An 18,864-nucleotide genomic window follows, 5' to 3' on the forward strand; every position below is an offset into this window, starting at 1 on the left:
CTCTGAAATCCAGGCTCCAAAATAGTCACCATTTGGAACATTCTTAATCTTGGAAGTAGAGGGTTAAAATGTGTTCAGAAGGGTTTCTACCTAAAAATGATACATCAGGGTGCACGGGTGGTTCAGTGGTAGAATGCTTGCCTTCCATTGACGGAGACCTGAGTTTGATTCCCAGACCATGCACAGCCCCCCCCAAAAGAAATGATATATCATTTTTCACTCACAGCCTATTGGCCAGGACCAGTTGCATGACCCAGCGTAACCATAAGGGAGCCCAGTTGTTCTTAGAAGGGAATATTTAGCAAATATCACCAATGTCCCCTAAAATCTGCCCTTTTGGGTCACCACATATTTGGTACATCATCCGTCCTTCTTGAGATATATACTCATCATTACCTCAAAAGAGGAAACTTAAAATCCCATGCAGTCATGACATCAAGCTCTGGGTGACACAAAACAGCTTCCCCTTTCTTGGAGTGCTGTACAGTAATGTGCACATCAGGTTCAGATGAGCCTTTCCTCTACCTGGAGAAGTATAAACTAAAAAGGTAAGTTAACCACTTCTTGCATATCCAACATGAAATTGTGAGACAGAACAACAGGATACTATAGTAAGCACTCTCATTCAGAAAGGGGGAGAGTAGGAGATACACCATAGTCTTTATTTCACAGTTCCCTACCCTGCAGTTGGGGGTGTTTCTTGATTAAGCCTAAATTCTACTCCTTGGTAAGGGTTCTCTTATAGTATGTTCTCCATGGCCCTCAGATCTGGTCTTTGTCCATTATACCCCTCGGCCATTTTAAAGTTGTAGTTGGTGAAAAAGCAATCCTCGTAGGCTGAGCAGCTTCTCCGATCTGCTTCTTGCACACAGAAGACTGAAGGCCATAGGGTCATTTTATATATCAAGCAGCCACAAACTCTTTTAGCTCCAGGTCCAGTTTCTTTTTAATTTATGTCTTTTCATTTTTATTCAATAGCTCCATGTGCCAATAGCTACATCAAAAGTTCTTTTCAAGATATTTGCCTCTTTCGCGCTTGACTTAATTGCACATATCAGGAGGATATAGGGCTTCAGTGGCAGAGCCACGCCCGTCCTTTTTCTTCCTCTAAGCCATTTTTCTTTCAATTGAAAAGATTTATTGGGCACACCTTAATCTATTTAGAAGTTTTAACAATAGATTTGACAGCTATGTCCTTGATTTTACCCCTGTTTCAAGTTTGAGTTTTAATAAGTCTCTGTAGGTTAAAACATTTCTCAATTTTAGCTTTGACTGTTTGGGGCCAAGAAACAGTTGCCTCAACCAATTTCTGGACTCATACTTTTTCATTCCAATTAATTTCTAAGCTTGTATTTTTCTTACCTTGTCAAATGCTGCCAGCAGCAGACAACATAAACGACTAACATTCTAATAGTCAGTGTTTTCCCTTACAGCTACAAATATATTAGGTATATTATCTTCCTTCCTGGATATCTATCCCATGCAACATTCTTAGCAAATGTGCTTTACTGCATATCATTTGTTAATATTGCCTTTCTTCTGGCCTCCAAAATTAGATTCATTGAACCCACAAACTACCTTCCACTTAACTTCAAGTTAATTCAGTATATTTTAATTGTGTTTATTTGTCCCAGTAGCACCCCCACTCTTCATACCAATTTCTATAGCATTCAGGATGTACTAGTTTAAACTGAGTAACAAAGACAAAGTACAAGACAATAAGTACAATAACTTATCAAAGATGACCATGTTCCTCATAGGGGGACAATCTTGAACTTCTCTACCTTCCTTGCTACTGCCTTAGTTTAGAAGACAAATATAAATTTTCACTTAGATCATTTCAGTAGTATCCCTCTCTTCAGTCTTTAACTTATTAACCACAAACTGCTGTGAGAATGACCTACACATGATTAAATCTGATCAGTATCCTTGAATTTACACCTTTCATTTTCAATTATTCTCAGTCATATTCTCAATCATACTCTAACACTCTTAGAGTACATTTGTTCATTCAAGAGCTAACCGCGGGCTACCTCTCTAGCTCATCTGTGGTCATTTGTTAAAATGCACCTATATTGAAGTCATACAAAAATACTCTGATCTCTGTTGCCTGCACCTGCCTCCCTTTTGTTAATTCCTATAAATCGTATAAGACTCAACTCAAACACAGAGAAGGCATTCCATCTTCTTTCTCTCTTCTAAATTGGGTTAGTTGGACTTCCTCCTTCTATAGCACCCTGTGTGGAACTTTATCCAATCACTTATTACATTATATTTTATGGCGTATTTTTCTCTTCCTCGAGTGGACTATGAGCTATTTAAGGCCAGTGACTGCCTTTCTCTTTCATATACTCAGTAACTGGAAAAGTTTCAGACACATAATAGTTGCACATTATTCATTAATTCACTCAGTACCTGTTTCTGGAATACCTACTCCTTCATGAGCATTGAGCTAGACTAAGGAAAGGGAGAGGTCCCTCAGTAGCAAACTGGGGGTTAGAGTATAGATTTAAGGAAGACTATTCCACTGTAATGGAGTAAGGGAGGAAATACAGAAATGATTCAATTCTCTGTATCTTTATATTTCAGAGAGGAAAAAGCTGAAGAGAAATGCTTTTTTATAAAAAGATTTTGACATAGATATTGACCAAAATAAAGAATTTTCAAAGGTTGGTAATCTAAGATTGTTATCTTTTCTAGAGTAAAGAGTTGACACAGCTTTAAAATTCAGTTTTGTCACTTTATTTTTTAGCTGAGAAGAATTTTCTTAAATTAGGCTTGACATTGTTTTCCCTTTTTCCCAGAGTTTCGCAGAACAACAAATATGGAATCTATCCATAGTCCATTAGCCAAAGTTGTTGTTTGTTGGCTTTGAACAAATTGTTACTTCTTTAGCTCATAACCCCTTGCCACTGAGTTTAGCTGATATCATTCCTGAGTGTCCCATCAAACTCTTCTCAACCCCAAAAGCATGGATGAAGACTTTTGATTATGAAAAACAGAATCTTATTTAGACAAGTTAGATTGTTGCCTGATAATTGTAGCTGTCAAAATTCTGACCATGATCTCTAAACTTACCATAGTTGGCCCAGTCCTATCATGCAGGATTTTGTAAAGTATTTTACTAAATCCAATAAAAATCAAAGGGTGAGTTTCAATTTTCTTCTTATTTCTTCTTTCTGGTTCTCTTTAGTTTTAATAAGGAAACTTAATTTAAGGAAGAAAGGTAGTTATTTATTTATTTAAGAGGTTGCAAGACCAGAGATACAATAATTGTAAGGATTTAGGTTTTCAACATCTGGAACCAAGATTTTAAAGTTTTAAATCTAGTTATCCTTGTTTTAGTAAATGGATGTTTTCATTTCCTAGGGATTACTCCAACACCTATTAATTTTCAGCTTTCTTCATACTCTACTTAATGAAGTATTTTATGCTACCTTCATGAGCATGCTTTTGTGTTCATAGTTTTTAAAAACTATTTGTCCCCTTTTGTAACAACCTCTCACAGCTTGGAAAAAGTTTATCTTGCCATATGCTCACCAAATAATTTTACCTTCAAAGTTTTCTTTCTACTAACTTTTTTACTGAACTGTTAAATATTCCAAAAAGAAAAAAATAAGTCTAAATAAGTGAGAAAGAGGTTGTATAATGGTGGTGTATTTATAAATGTTAATGATGTAAATGCTAGAAAGGAATGTGTATATTCAACATGTCCCTAATGCAGACCCTAACTTGGGATTTGAAGCTGTGTGTACCCCAGAAAAACATGTTTCTGTATTTAACCCATCCTGTGGATGTAGACCCATTGTAAGTGGGACATTCTGATGAAGCTACTTCAGTTAAAGTGTGACCCACCTCAATCTGAATGGATGTTAATCGTATTACCAGAATCCTGTGTAAGAGAATAAAATTGACAGAAAAAGAAAGCCACGGAAGCAAGAAGCTGAAGGCAATGACAACCAGAAGAGACAGCAGAGACCAGTAGATGCTGCTGCAATGTATCTTGCCTTGTGTCAAGGATTGCAGCAGCCTGTCTTCAGGAAGTAAGCACTTTCTTGGTGTCAAATTGTAAGCCAGTAAATTCCCATTGTTTAGTGAATCCACTTCATGGTATCTGCTTTAAGCAGCCTAAGAAACTAAAACAGAGTCAAAGCTTACTTCTTTGGTTTTTTTGACATTATATGAAGTTTTGGAAGCTGTATGCCAGAGTGGAGAGAGAACAAATTTTGGAGCCAGGAAAACTTGAAAATAAGTTGAGATGCTGACCTATACCTGCTTTATGGCCTTGCAAATCATTCAACCCTTTTGAGCCTGAAAATTTCCTTATCTCTAAAAGGGTGTTAGTAATACTTATCTTTGCAGAATTGCTACAAGTATTAGAGATGATGTAGTGACACAATAGACACGTGCAAAGTTATTAGTTTTGCTGTTGCCTTTGAAAGACAAAGATGATTATTCTTCTTACCCTTTCAACTGTATCAGTGATTTGGGGACTTTCCATTATGCTGATTTGAAACTTTTATGTACCCCAAAAAGCTATGCTCTTTGAATCCAGTCTTGTGGGTGGGATCTTATTATGGTTGGATATTTTAGTTAGGTTGTTTCCATAGAGAAGTGATCTACTCAATTGTGGGTGGGACCTTTTGATTAGATTATTTCCATGGAGATGTGAACCCTGCTCATTCGAGGTGGATCTTAATTAGTTTACTGGAGTACTTAAAAGAGCTCCAGAGAGAGAGTTCGGAGTCAACACAGAAAGCAGAGAAAATAAGAACAGAAGTTGGTTCTATGAGAAAATCAACAAGATTGATGGGCCCTTAGCAAGATTGACAAAAAGAAGAAGAGAGAGGATGCAAATAAATAAGATTAGAAATGGAAGAGGAGACATAACTACTGACCTCACAGAAATAAAGGAGGTAATAACAGGATACTATGAACAACTTTACGCTAATAAATACAACAATTTAGATGAAATGGACAGGTTCCTGGAAAGACATGAACAACCAACTTTGACTCAAGAAGAAATAGACGACCTCAACAACCAATCACAAGTAAAGAGATTGAATTAGTTATTCAAAAGCTCCCTAAAAAGAAAAGTCCAGGACCAGACGGCTTCACATGTGAATTCTATCAAACATTCCAGAAAGAATTAGTACCTAATCTCCTCAAACTCTTCAACATAATCGAAGTGGAGGGAAAGCTACCTAATTCATTCTATGAAGCCAACATCACCCTCATACCAAAACCAGGCAAAGATATTACAAAAAAAGAAAACTATAGACCAATCTCTCTAATGAATATAGATGCAAAAATCCTCAATAAAATTCTAGCAAATCGTATCCAACAACACATTAAAAGAATTAAACATCATGACCAAGTAGGATTCATCCCAGGTATGCAAGGATGGTTCAACATAAGAAAATCAATTAATGTAATACACCATATCAACAAATCAAAGCAGAAAAATCACATGATCATCTCAATTGATGCAGAGAAGGCATTTGACAAGATTCAACATCCTTTCCTGCTGAAAACACTTCAAAAGATAGGAATACAAGGGAACTTCCTTAAAATGATAGAGGGAATATATGAAAAACCCACAGCTAATATCATCCTCAATGGGGAAAAATTGAAAACTTTCCCCCTAAGATCAGGAACAAGACAAGGATGTCCACTATCACCACTATTATTCAACATTGTGTTGGAAGTTCTAGCCAGAGCAATTAGGCAAGAAAAAGAAATACAAGGCATCAAAATTGGAAAGGAAGAAGTAAAACTATCACTGTTTGCAGACGATATGATACTATACGTAGAAAACCCAGAAAAATCCACAACAAAATTACTAGAGCTAATAAATGAGTACAGCAAAGTAGCAGGCTACAAGATCAACATTCAAAAATCTGTAGCTTTTCTATACACTAGTAATGAACAAGCTGAGGTGGAAATCAAGAAACGAATCCCATTTACAATCGCAACTAAAAGAATAAAATACCTAGGAATAAATTTAACCAAAGAGACAAAAAACCTATATAAAGAAAACTACAAAAAACTGCTAAAAGAAATCACAGAAGACCTAAATAGATGGAAGGGAATACCGTGTTCATGGATTGGAAGACTAAATATAATTAAGATGTCAATCCTACCTAAACTCATCTACAGATTCAATGCAATACCAATCAAAATCCCAACAACTTATTTTTCAGAAATAGAAAAACCAATAAGCAAATTTATCTGGAAGGGCAGGTTACCCCGAATTGTTAAAAACATCTTGAGGAAAAAAAACGAAGCTGGAGGTCTAGCGATGCCGGACTTTAAGGCATATTATGAAGCCACAGTGGTCAAAACAGCATGGTATTGGCATAAAGATAGATATATCGACCAATGGAATCGAATAGAGTGCTCAGATATAGACCCTCTCATCTATGGACATTTGATCTTTGATAAGGCAGTCAAGCCAACTCACCTGGGACAGAACAGTCTCTTCAACAAATGGTGCCTAGAGAACTGGATATCCATAAGTAAAAGAATGAAAGAAGACCCGTATCTCACACCTTATACAAAAATTAACTCAAAATGGATCAAAGATCTAAACATTAGGTCTAAGACCATAAAACAGTTAGAGGAAAATGTAGGGAGATATCTTACGAATCTTACAACTGGAGGCGGTTTTATGAACCTTAAACCTAAAGCAAGAGCACTGAAGAAAGAAAGAAATAAATGGGAGCTCCTCAAAATTAAACACTTTTGTGCATCAAAGAACTTCATCAAGAAAGTAGAAAGACAGCCTACACAATGGGAGACAATATTTGGAAACAACATATCAGATAAAGGTCTAGTATCCAGAATTTATAAAGAGATTGTTCAACTCAACAACAAAAAGACAGCCAACCCAATTACAAAATGGGAAAAAGACTTGACAGACACCTACCAGAAGAAGAAATACGGATGGCCAAGAGGCACATGAAGAGATGCTCAATGTCCCTGGCCATTAGAGAAATGCAAATCAAAACCACAATGAGATATCATCTCACACCCACCAGAATGGCCATTATCAACAAAACAGAAAATGACAAGTGCTGGAGAGGATGCGGAGAAAGAGGCACACTTATCCACTGTTGGTGGGAATGTCAAAGGGTGCAACCACTGTGGAAGGCAGTTTGGCGGTTCCTCAAAAAGCTGAATATAGAATTGCCATACGACCCAGCAATACCATTGCTAGGTATCTACTCAAAGGACTTAAGGGCAAAGACACAAATGGACATTTGCACACCAATGTTTATAGCAGCGTTATTTACAATTGCAAAGAGATGGAAACAGCCAAAATCTCCATCAACAGAAGAGTGGCTAAACAAACTGTGGTATATACATATGATGGAATATTATGCAGCTTTAAGACAAGATAAACTTATGAACCATGTAATAACATGGATGGACCTAGAGAATATTATGCTGAGTGAATCCAGCCAAAAACTAAAGGACAAATACTGTATGGTCGCACTGATGTGAACGGACATTCGAGAATAAACTTGAAATATGTCATTGGTAACAGAGTCCAGCAGGAGTTAGAAACAGGGTAAGACAATGGGTAATTGAAGCTGAAGGGATACAGACTGTGCAACAGGACTAGATACAAAAACTCAAAAATGGACAGCACAATAATACCTAATTGTAAAGTAATCATGTTAAAACACTGAATGAAGCTGCATCTGAGCTATAGGGTTCTTTTTGTTTTTGTTTGCTTGTTTGTTTGCTTGTTGTTGTTGTTTTTTATTATTATTACTACTTTTATTTCTTTTCTTTATATTAACATTTTATATCTTTTTCTGTTGTGTTACTAGTTCCTCTAAACCGATGCAAATATACTAAGAAACAATGATCATGCATCTATGTGATGATGTTAAGAATTACTGAGTGCATATGTAGAATGGTATGATTTCTAAATGTTGTGTTAATTTCTTTTTTTTTCTTTCTGTTAATAAAAAAATAATAATAAAAAAAAAAAAAAAAAAAAAAAGAAATCACAGAAGACCTAAATAGATGGAAGGGCATACCATGTTCATGGATTGGAAGACTAAATATAGTTAAGATGTCAATCCTACCTAAATTGATTTACAGATTCAATGCAATACCAATCAAAATCCCAACAACTTATTTTTCAGAAATAGAAAAACCAATAAGCAAATTTATCTGGAAGGGCAGGGTGCCCTGAATTGCTAAAAGTATCTTGAGGAAAAAAAACAAAGCTGGAGGTCTCACGCTGCTGGACTTTAAGGCATATTATGAAGCCACAGTGGTCAAAACTGCATGGTATTGGCATAAAGATAGATATATCAACCAATGGAATCGAATAGAGTGCTCAGATATAGACCCTCTCATCTAGGGACATTTGATCTTTGATAAGGCAGTCAAGCCAGCTCACCTGGGACAGAACAGTCTCTTCAATAAATGGTGCCTAGAGAACTGGATATCCATATGCAAAAGAATGAAAGAGGACCCGTATCTCACACCCTATACAAAAGTTAACTCAAAATGGATCAAAGATCTAAACACTAGGTCTAAGACCATAAAACAGTTAGAGGAAAATGTAGGGAGATAGCTTATAAATCTTATAATTGGAGGCGGTTTTGTAGACCTTACACCTAAAGCAAGAGCACTGAAGAATCAAATATATGGGAGTCCTCAAAATTAAACACTGTTGTGCATCAAAGAACTTCATTCAGAAAGTAAAAAGACAACTTACACAATGGGAGACAATATTTGGAAATGACATATCAGATAAAGGTCTAGTATCCAGAATTTATAAAGAGATTGTTCTACTCAACAGTAAAAGACAGCCAATCCAATTGCAAAATGGAAAAAAGACTTGAACAGACACTTCTCAGAAGAGGAAATACAAATGGCCAAAAGGCACATGAAGAGATGCTCAATGTCCCTGGCCATTAGAGAAATGCAAATCAAAACCACAATGAGATATCATCTCACACCCACCAGAATGGCCATTATCAACAAAACAGAAAATGACAAGTGCTAGAGAGGATGTGGAGAAAACGGCACACTTATCCACTGTTGGTGGGAATGTCAAATGGTGCAACCACTGTGGAAGGCAGTTTGGCGGTTCCTCAAAAAGCTGAATATAGAATTGCCATATGACCCAGCAATACCACTGCTAGGTATCTACTCAGAGGACTTAAGGGCAAAGACACAAATGGACACTTGCACACCAATGTTTACAGCAGCATTATTTACAATTGCAAAGAGATGGAAACAGCAAAAATGTCCATCAACAGACGAGTGGCTAAACAAACTGTGGTATATACATACGATGGAATATTATGCAGCTTCAGGACAGAATAAACTTATGAAGCATGTAATAACATGGATGGACCTAGAGAACATTATTCTGAGTGAGACTAGCCAAAAACTAAAGGACAAATACTGTATGGTCCCACTGATGTGAAACGACATTAGAGAATAAACTTGGATTATGTCATCGGTAACAGAGACCATCAGGAGTTAGAAATAGGGTAAGATAATGGGTAATTGGAGCTGAAGGGATACAGACTGTGCAACAGGACTGGATACAAAAACTCAAAAATGGACAGCACAATACTACCTAATTGTAATGTAATTATGTTAAAACACTGAATGAAGCTGCATCTGAGCTATAGGTTTTTTTGTTTGTTTTTTTAATATATTTTTTTATTTTTTATTTTTATTTTTTCTTTCTATTATCATTTTATTTCTTTTTCTGTTGTCTTGCTATTTCTTTTTCTAAATTGATTAAGTGTACTAAGAAACAATGATCATACATCTATGTGATGATATTAAGAATTACTGATTGTATATGTAGAATGGAATGATTTCTAAATGTTGTGTTAGTTAATTTTTTTTAATTAATAAAAAAAAAAAAAGAAAGAAAGCAGAGAGATGAAACCAGACACAGAAATTTGGAGATGCTTGGAGACAGACAGAAGCTCAGAGAGGAGGCCACTGAAACAAGGCAACAAAACCCAGGAAGAAAGGGCCACCAGACATCATCATGTACCTTCCCATGTGACAGAGAAATCCCAGACATGATCACCCTTTCCTGAGTGAAAGTATCCTCCTGTTGATGCCTTAATTTGGACATTTTCATGGCCTTAGAATTGTAACTTGTAACTTAATAAATCCCCTTTATATTGCATTGCAGCAGCATTAGCAAACCAAACCACCACCCTTTCTTTTTCCCTTTTCTCAGATTATTATTCCTTTACGAAGCAGAAAGAAGAGAAATTGCAATTAAGGTGTTTTGCATTCCATCCACAATTATGAATAATATTGTTGCAAGAAAAGCTCCAAAGTGACCAGTGAACTTTGAGTTTTAAATGAAAAAAGAGAAATATTTTAACATGCCAAGCATTTAGGGAGCTTGAGTTGAGCAGTTAAGGCTATATATGGTCTAGTAATCTGAAGTAGGAAGATGAGGCTCTCTTGCTGTTTACTGTACCTTAAACCCAAGTCTTGGGATGACAATGTTTAGGAGAATGTGAATCATGGAATAACACGTGATTAAAAACTTGAAAACTTGGACCAGCAAAAATTGTCATGTTGGCTGATCAGTGCATATATAGACTGGGAATGCAAATGACAAAGAAGTAGAACTGATGAACTTGCACAGGCTGCTCTTAATTTATGCCTCAGAAGAGAGAGACTTCATTAATGAACGTTCAAAAATCCAATAGTGTGAACACTGGATTAACTGCAAACGCAGAGCGGGAAATACATGGATAATATTTTTTCGAACCAAACATTAAACTTGCCACATGATGTTGAAAAGCAGAGACACTCTAAGGTAAGAAATACATGCTCAGATTCTGACCATGCTCAGCTCTGAGACTTAAAACCTGAGGCAGTCATATGATTCGTTACTCAGACCCTCTGTTAGGTAAGAAACCATCATTTACAGAATTACGTTTCCATTTTCATATCCTTAGTTTTTAGGCTACCAAGTGAAATCATAATTTCAGGGTTAGTCACCACCAATTATCAATGACTGGGCCTTGAGGGGTCTCAAAACCTTTCAGAAAGCAGGTCAGAAGACATAGGCATGGTCCCCATTTTCACACTAAGTTTCTTGTGACCTTGAGAAAGTTCTATAAGGTCTTCCAACTTCACTTTTTATAATTTATAACGAAGACCTCAGAGTCTTTTGGTTCTATAACTTCTTTAGGTATTACAAGAGAGGTGATAATAGAAGAAACTAATAATGATCTGTAACACTTAATCGGTGCTTACCATGTATGAGACCTTGTTCAACACACTTCACATTACTAAGTCATTTAATCTCTACAATGCTCTGTGGCATGCACCATTTGTCTCATTTTGTAGATGAGGTCATGGATGCACTGAGAGGTTGAGTATCTTGCTCAAGTCAAGCAGATAGGTAGAGGCTGGGGCAGAATTTGAATTCATTCCACTGCAGAGACCACACTCTTAATCTCCACACTACAGAGTAGAGAGAGGAGAATACTAAGACCAATTTTATAGATAGCAATGTATGCCTCAAAGAAGAATTTCTTTTTAATTTGTGGGGAAATAGACAGTGACTGAGTTTTAATTTTTCATTTATTAGAGAAACTGTGAGTTTACAGAACAATCATGCATAAAATACAGGATTCCTATACTCCACCTGCACCAGTTTGAATCTGTTGTGTATCCCAGAAAAGCCATGTCCTTTAATCCTCATTCAATATGCCAAGTGGAATCTTTTTTATTATTTCCATAGAATGTGACCTGCTCAATTGTGGCTGGTAAATAGTGTTTCCATGGAGATGTATCTCCACCCATTCAAGGTAGAGTTGCTTACTGGAGACCTTTAAGAGGGAACCATTTTGGAAAAAGCTTTAGAGCTGACAGAACCAAAGACTTTTAGAGATGAAGAAAGAAAACACCCCTGGGGGAGCTTCATGAAACAATAAGAGAGGAAGCTAGCAGATATTGCCATGTTTTCCATGTTCCTTGTTGAGAAAGGAACCCTGAACATCATTGGCCTTTCTTGAGTGAAGGTAACCTCTTGTTGGTGCCTTAATTTGGACTTAGCCTTAACCTTAATTTGGACATTTACACAGTCTTAGAACATGTAAACTTGCAACTTAATAAATTCCCCCTTTTACAAGTCATTCCATTTCAGGCATATAGCATTCCAGCAGCTAGCAAACTAGCTACAGGATTTGGTACTGGGGAAGGGGTGCTGCTGCAGTTTGCAAATACCAAACATGTTGGAACGGCTTTCTAGGTGGATAAGGGGATGATTTTGGAAGAGCTGTGAGGAGTTTGAAAAAGAAGGCCTAGAATGCTTTGAAGAGACTGTTGGTAGAAATGTGGACTCTAAAGATACCTCTGACAAAGCTCTAGACAGAAATGAGGTGAATGTTATTGCAAACTGGAAGGAAGTTGATCCTTGTCTTAAAATGTCAGGTAATCTGGCAAAATTGACTAGTGGTTTTGGCTGGAAGGCATATTTTAAAAGCCATGAACTTGGATATTTAACAGAAGAGATTTGCAAATTTAATGTGGAAAGTGAAGCCTGGCTTCTCTTCGCAGCTTATAGTGAAATGTGACAGGAAAGAGATTAACTGAGAACTGAACTGAACTCTTGGGTACAAAGAAACCAGAAATTGATGTTCTGAAAAATTCTGGGCTTCTAGGTAGAGACCTCAGAGAACAGTGCCTGATGTGAGGATTTAACTAAATGTGGAACCAGTCAGCCATTTCAGAAAAAGCCAGGATTGGAGATAGAGTTATCCAGGAAAGGTTTGTGGAAACTCCTTCTGTCTGATGGGCATGATCTCTGCCTACTGCATAGAAAGTCAACAAGGGTGTGGTGGAGTCTATAAAGTGGAACCACTGCCAGTCTGGACTGAAAGCCTCAGAAAAGGGACAAAGTGAAGGTAAAATGTCTTCAGAGGCAGAACCATGGAGGCTAAGGTCTGAATTCAAGAAATCTTGGGCCAGGAGAGCAGACCTACCTAAGCACTTGGAGAGGATGAGTTTGCCCCGAAGGCAGAGGACTCCTTGCAGTGGAAGAGTCGGGCTGCCTCAGGCCTTGGAAAGAGTGGAGTGCATTCCTTGGGGATTGGGAAAAGCCTGGCTGCCCCCATATGGAGGGGTTGAATGCATGCCCTGGAGATGGTAGAGAGCCTGGGTGTGGCCCAAATGCTTGGAGAGGGTGGAGCCTAGAAACAAGTGGTCTCCCCAGTGACCCCCAAGTTTGCATTCAGAGAGAGATGGTCTGCTGCATAGGCCCTTGGAAAGGGTGGAGCTGCTGTTTTCTAAAGCCCCAAAGATAAATAACTCTCAGACTTTGAAATCTAATGGAGTTTGCCCTGTAGGTTTTTGAAACTGCTCGGGTCCAGTGACCCCTGTGTTTCTTCCAATTTCTCCCTATGAAAATGGGAATATCTATCCTATACTGTTCCTCTTTTGTATGTTGTTAGCAAATAATTTGTTCTAAATTTCACAGTCCAAAGCCAGAGGAGAATTTTGCCTTAGGAAAGACCATGACTGTAGCTGACTTTGATGAGATTTTATACTGTTTCTAACATTGTATTGTATTTGTATTTTTGCTGAAATGGTTTAAGACTTTCTGATATTGTTATGGAATTAACATATTTTGCATTTGGAAAGAACATGTCTTTTGGGGGCCCAAAGAGTGAATGTGCCAGTTTGAATCTGTTGTATACCCCAGAAAAACTATGTCCTTCAATCCTCATTCAGCATTGCTGGGTGAAATCTTTTTTATTATTTCCATGGATATGTGACCCACCCGATTGTAGGTGTTAACTTTAAGAGGGAACCATTTTGGAAGAAGCTTTAGAGCCCACACAGCCAGAGATGAAGAAAGAAAATGCCCCTGGAAGAGATTCATGAAACAAGAAGCCTGGAGAGAAAGCTAGCAGACCTCACTATGTTTGCCATGTGCCTTTCCAGTTGAGAGAGAAACATCTACCTTTCTTATGTGAAGGTAACCTCTTGTTGGTGGCTTAATTTGGACATTTTGATAGCCTTGCTTTAATTTGGACATTTTCATGGCCTTAGAACATGTAAACTTGCAATCTAATAAATTCCCCTTTTTTAAAGCTGTTTTGTTTCAGGTATATTGTATTCTGTCAGCTTAAGAAGCAGAGCCAGGATTTAAATTCATTCCACTACAAAGACCATGCTTTTAATCCACTGAGTAGATGGAGGAGAATTCTTAGGCCATTTTATAGAGGGCTATGCATGCCTCAACAAATAATTTCTTTTTAATTTGTGGGGAAAAAAGAGAGATACTGAGGGATTCTTAATTTTTTTATTAGATAAATTGCAAGTTTAGAGAACAATCATGTATAAAATACAAGATGCCCATACACTACCCCATCACCAACACCTTGCATTGGTGTGGAACATTTGATCATAGCACTTTTTTTTATAATCATGTACTGTTTTGGTTTAAGAGTAGTGGCTAGTATTTTTTGTGAGACTCTATGTTCTAAACACTGTGTGAAGTAATTGACATGGATTATCTTATTTAAATCACCCAATATACAGACCTGTGAAATATGCTTCATTATTTTTTCTATTAGAGAGGTTGTAGGTTTAATAGAAAAATCATATAAAAATACAGTGTTCCCATATATCCCCTCTTGTTGACACTTTGCTTTAGTGTAGTATCTTTGCTACAATTGATGAAAGAATATTGAAATAGTATGATTACCTATTGTCCATTTGGTGTATTTTTTTTTACATTAGGTGTATTTTTCTGATATACCACCCTACTTCATGAATTATAACAAATGTATGACCTTGTATTAGTGTTTTACATTTGCTTTAATTCATGAAAGAATATTCTTAAACTTGTAGTACTAACTATAGTCCATTGCCTACAATAAGATTCACTATGATGTACAATTCTATGTTTTATCTTTTAATTTTTGCTCTAAGAACATATACAACCTAAAATTTCCCCTTTAAACCACATTCATGTACATAATGTAGTGTTGTTAATTGCACTCACAATAATGTGCTTCTATAACCACAATCCATTTCCAAATCTTTACTGTCAACCTAGATGGAAATTCAATATAAATTAAGCAACAATTCTCTGTTTTCAAACACCAATCTATGCACTGTTAACCTGTATTCTAGGTTCTAATTCTATGAGCTTGTGTATTATGATTAGTTCATATCGAGGCCATACAACATTTGTCCTTTTGTGTCTGGCTTATTTCACTCAGCATAATGTCCTCTAAGTTCATTCATGCACTTGCGGGTATCTGGACTTCATTCCTTTTAAAGCTGAATAATGCTCCATTGTATGTAATACCACATTTTGTTTATCCATTCATCAGTTGATGGACACCTGGGTTGCTTCCATCTTTTGGCAATTGTAAATAATGCCACCATTAGTGTGCAAATATCTGCTTGAGTCAGTCCCTGCTTTCCATACTTCTGCATATTTACCTAGTAGCAGGATTGCTGGGTCACACGGTAATTCTATTCCCACTTCCTAAAGGACAGCCAAGCTGTCTTCTACATTGGCTACACCATTTTACATTGCCACCAGCAATGAAAGAGTGTTCCTATTTTTCCACATCCTTTCTAACACTTGCAATTTTCTGGGTTTTTTTTTGTTTTGTTTTGTTTTGTTTTTTAATACTAACCATTCTAGGGGGTGTGAAATGATATCTCAGATGATTTTAATTTACATTTCCCTAATAACTGGTGAGGCTGAATGTCTTTTCATGTGCTTTTTAGTCATTTCTATATCTTCTTTGGAGAAATGTCTATTCAAGTTTTTCACCCATTTTTACTTGGGTTGTTTTCCTTTCTATTGTTGAGTTACAAGATTTCTTAATATAGTCTGGATATTAAACCCTTATCAAAATATGTTGTTTCCAATTTTTTGTTTTCTCCCATCAAGTAAGTTTTCTTTTCACTGTCATGAGAAAGAATTTAATTTTATTTAAATTTTTAATTTTAAGGGGGTTCCATTTATCTGTTTTTTTTCTTTCATTCTTGTGCTCTGGGTATAAAGTCAAAGAAACAACTGCCTAATACAAGATCCTGAGAATGCTTCCCTATATTTTCTTCTAGGAGTTATATACCTGGTCCTTATATGTAAGCCTTTTAGCCATTTTAGTCAACTTTTGTATATGATGGGAGATAGATATCCTCTTTCATTCTTTTGCATTTGTTGAAGAGACTGTTCTTTCCCAGTTGAGTGGACTTGACAGCTTTGTCAAAAATCATTTGGCCATGGATGTGAGCATCTATTTCTGGATTTCCAATTCAATTCCATTGGTTGATGTAGCTATCCTTGTGCCAGTACTGTGCTGTTTTGACCACTATAGTTTTGTAATATATTTTAAAGTCAGAAAGTGTGACTCATTCAACTTTGTTCATCTTTTCAAGATGATTTTGTCTATTTGAGGCCCCCTTTCACTTCTATATAAATATAATTGGCTCTTCTCATTCTGCAAAGTAGGAGTTTTGGAATTTTGATTGGATTACACTGGAGCTATAAATCACTACAGGTAGGATTGACATCTTTATCTCTTATAGCAACTTTTAATTTAAAGTGTATTTTGTCACCTCAACTCTTTTTTTGGTTACCATTTGCATGGAATATCTCTTTCTATCCTTTCACATTCAACCTGTGTCTTTGGGTCTAAGATGAATCTCTTGTAAGCAACATATAGTCAGAGCATGCTTTTTATCCATTTTTCAACCTGTGTCTTTTTTTTTTTTTTTTTTGGTGCATGGTCAGGGAATCGAACCTGTCTCCCACATGAAAGGTGGGCATTCTAACCACTGAAGTACCGTGCAACCAACCTGTGTCTTTTGATTGGGACATTTAATCCATTAACATTCAGTGTTATTACAATAAAGACAGTACTTCCACCATTTTATCCTCTATTTTCATTATTATTATTATTATTATTTGGCATGGACATGCTCTGGGAATTAAAACTGGGTCTCCAGCATGGCAGGTGAGAATTCTGCCACTAAGCTACCACTACACCACCCTTGTCCTTGTCCTTTATTTTTTATATGTCATATCTTCTTTTTGTTTCTCTTTTCCTTTATGGCAGACTCCTTTTCTGTTTAGTTGACCTCCTGTGATGTATTTGAACCGATCCCTTTCTCATTTCTATAACTGTATATTTTTAAAATACATTCTTTGTGTTTACCTTTGGATTTATATTATACTACCTAGATCTATAGCCTACTAATTTGAAAAGATACCAATTTATCTTCAATAGCACACATGTTGCTGATCTCATATAAATCTATTTCTCCATTTTATGTTGTTTTTGTCCAACTTTACTACTTTATATTTTGCATGACCGTTGTTATTAGTCAGGGCTCTCTAAAGAAACAGAACCAACAGGAGCTATGTGTAAATACAAGGTTTATAAAGGTGTCTCACACAACCATGGGAATGAAAGAGTCAAAAATCTGTAGGACAGGCTGTGAAGCTAGCAGCTCCAATGAAGGGTCAGAACAAATCCACAGGAGAGGCTCGGTGGCTGAAGCAACAATGAAAAAGTCTCTCTTCTTTCTTGAAAGTCTTCAAATGATTGGATTATCTCATAGGGGGGAGACATGCCTCAGTTGATCACAGATGTAATCAGCCACAGATGCAGTCAACTGACTGATACTTAATACACCAGCCTTCTGATTTATCAACCAGCCACAAAATATCATTGCAGCAACAGTCAGGCCAGTGTTTGGCTGACCAGACAACTGGGTTTCATCACTTGGCCAAGTTGACATCAGAACCTAACCATCACAACCATTATCAGGAAATATGCCTGTTTCTTGCACAACTACATTCTGATTATTATAGTTATTAAAAAGTAGAATTAAATATTGAAGATACAGAACTATCAAGTTCTGCATTTACCCTTTAAGTTACCATTACTGATGATCTTCATTTTTCACACTACTCCAAGAAAGACACTCTTTGCTGTGTTTTCCTTTCAACCGTCAGAATTCACTTTAGTATTTATTGCAGGGCAAGTTTCTTGTTAATGAATTCTCTCAGTTTCTGTTTCTCAGTGTTTATTTTAAACTGTTCCTTATTTTTGAAGGACAGTTTTGCCAAAAAAAAAAAAAAAGAAAAGAAAAACCTCTTATCTAGCAGTTTTTCTCTTTCAGGAACTTAAGTATATCATTCCACTGCCTTTTTACCTCCATGGTTTCTGATGAAAAACAAGAACTTTTTCTTCAAAAATATTTTTATTGATAAATCTTCATTCCCAAACAGTCCATACATGGTACACAGTCAATGACTCACAATATCATTACAAGGTTATGTATTCATTACCATGTCAATTATTTTTAGAACACTTGCATCACTTTAGAAAAAGAAATAAAAAGGAAAAAGAAAAAACTCATACAGCCCATACCCCTTACCCCTCCGTCTCATTGCCCACTAACATTTCCAAGAACTTATTCTTATTAAGGATCTGTTCTGTTGTATTTGACAAATTCCTTTTCTCTGGCTGCTTTCAGAATTCTCTCTTTATCTTTGGCATTTGACATTCTGATTAGTATGTGTCTTGTCTATGAGGATTTATTCTGTTTGGAGTATGTTGTTCTTTTTGAACATGTCTTTCATAAGAGTTGGGAAATTTGGGGCCATTATTTCATCAAATACTCTTTCTGTCCTTTTCTCCTTCAATTCTTCTTTTGGGAACCCCATGCGCCTTACACTTTATGCTGTCACCCAACTCCCTGAGACACTGCTCAACTTTTTCTCCTCTTTTCTCTCTCTCTCTGTTCTTCTGTCTGTACGATTTTGATTGTCCTGTCTTCTAGTGCACTGATTCTTTTGCCTGT

The sequence above is a fragment of the Tamandua tetradactyla genome, chromosome 11 (genome assembly GCF_023851605.1).
Source record: "Tamandua tetradactyla isolate mTamTet1 chromosome 11, mTamTet1.pri, whole genome shotgun sequence".
Taxonomy (NCBI): domain Eukaryota; kingdom Metazoa; phylum Chordata; class Mammalia; order Pilosa; family Myrmecophagidae; genus Tamandua; species Tamandua tetradactyla.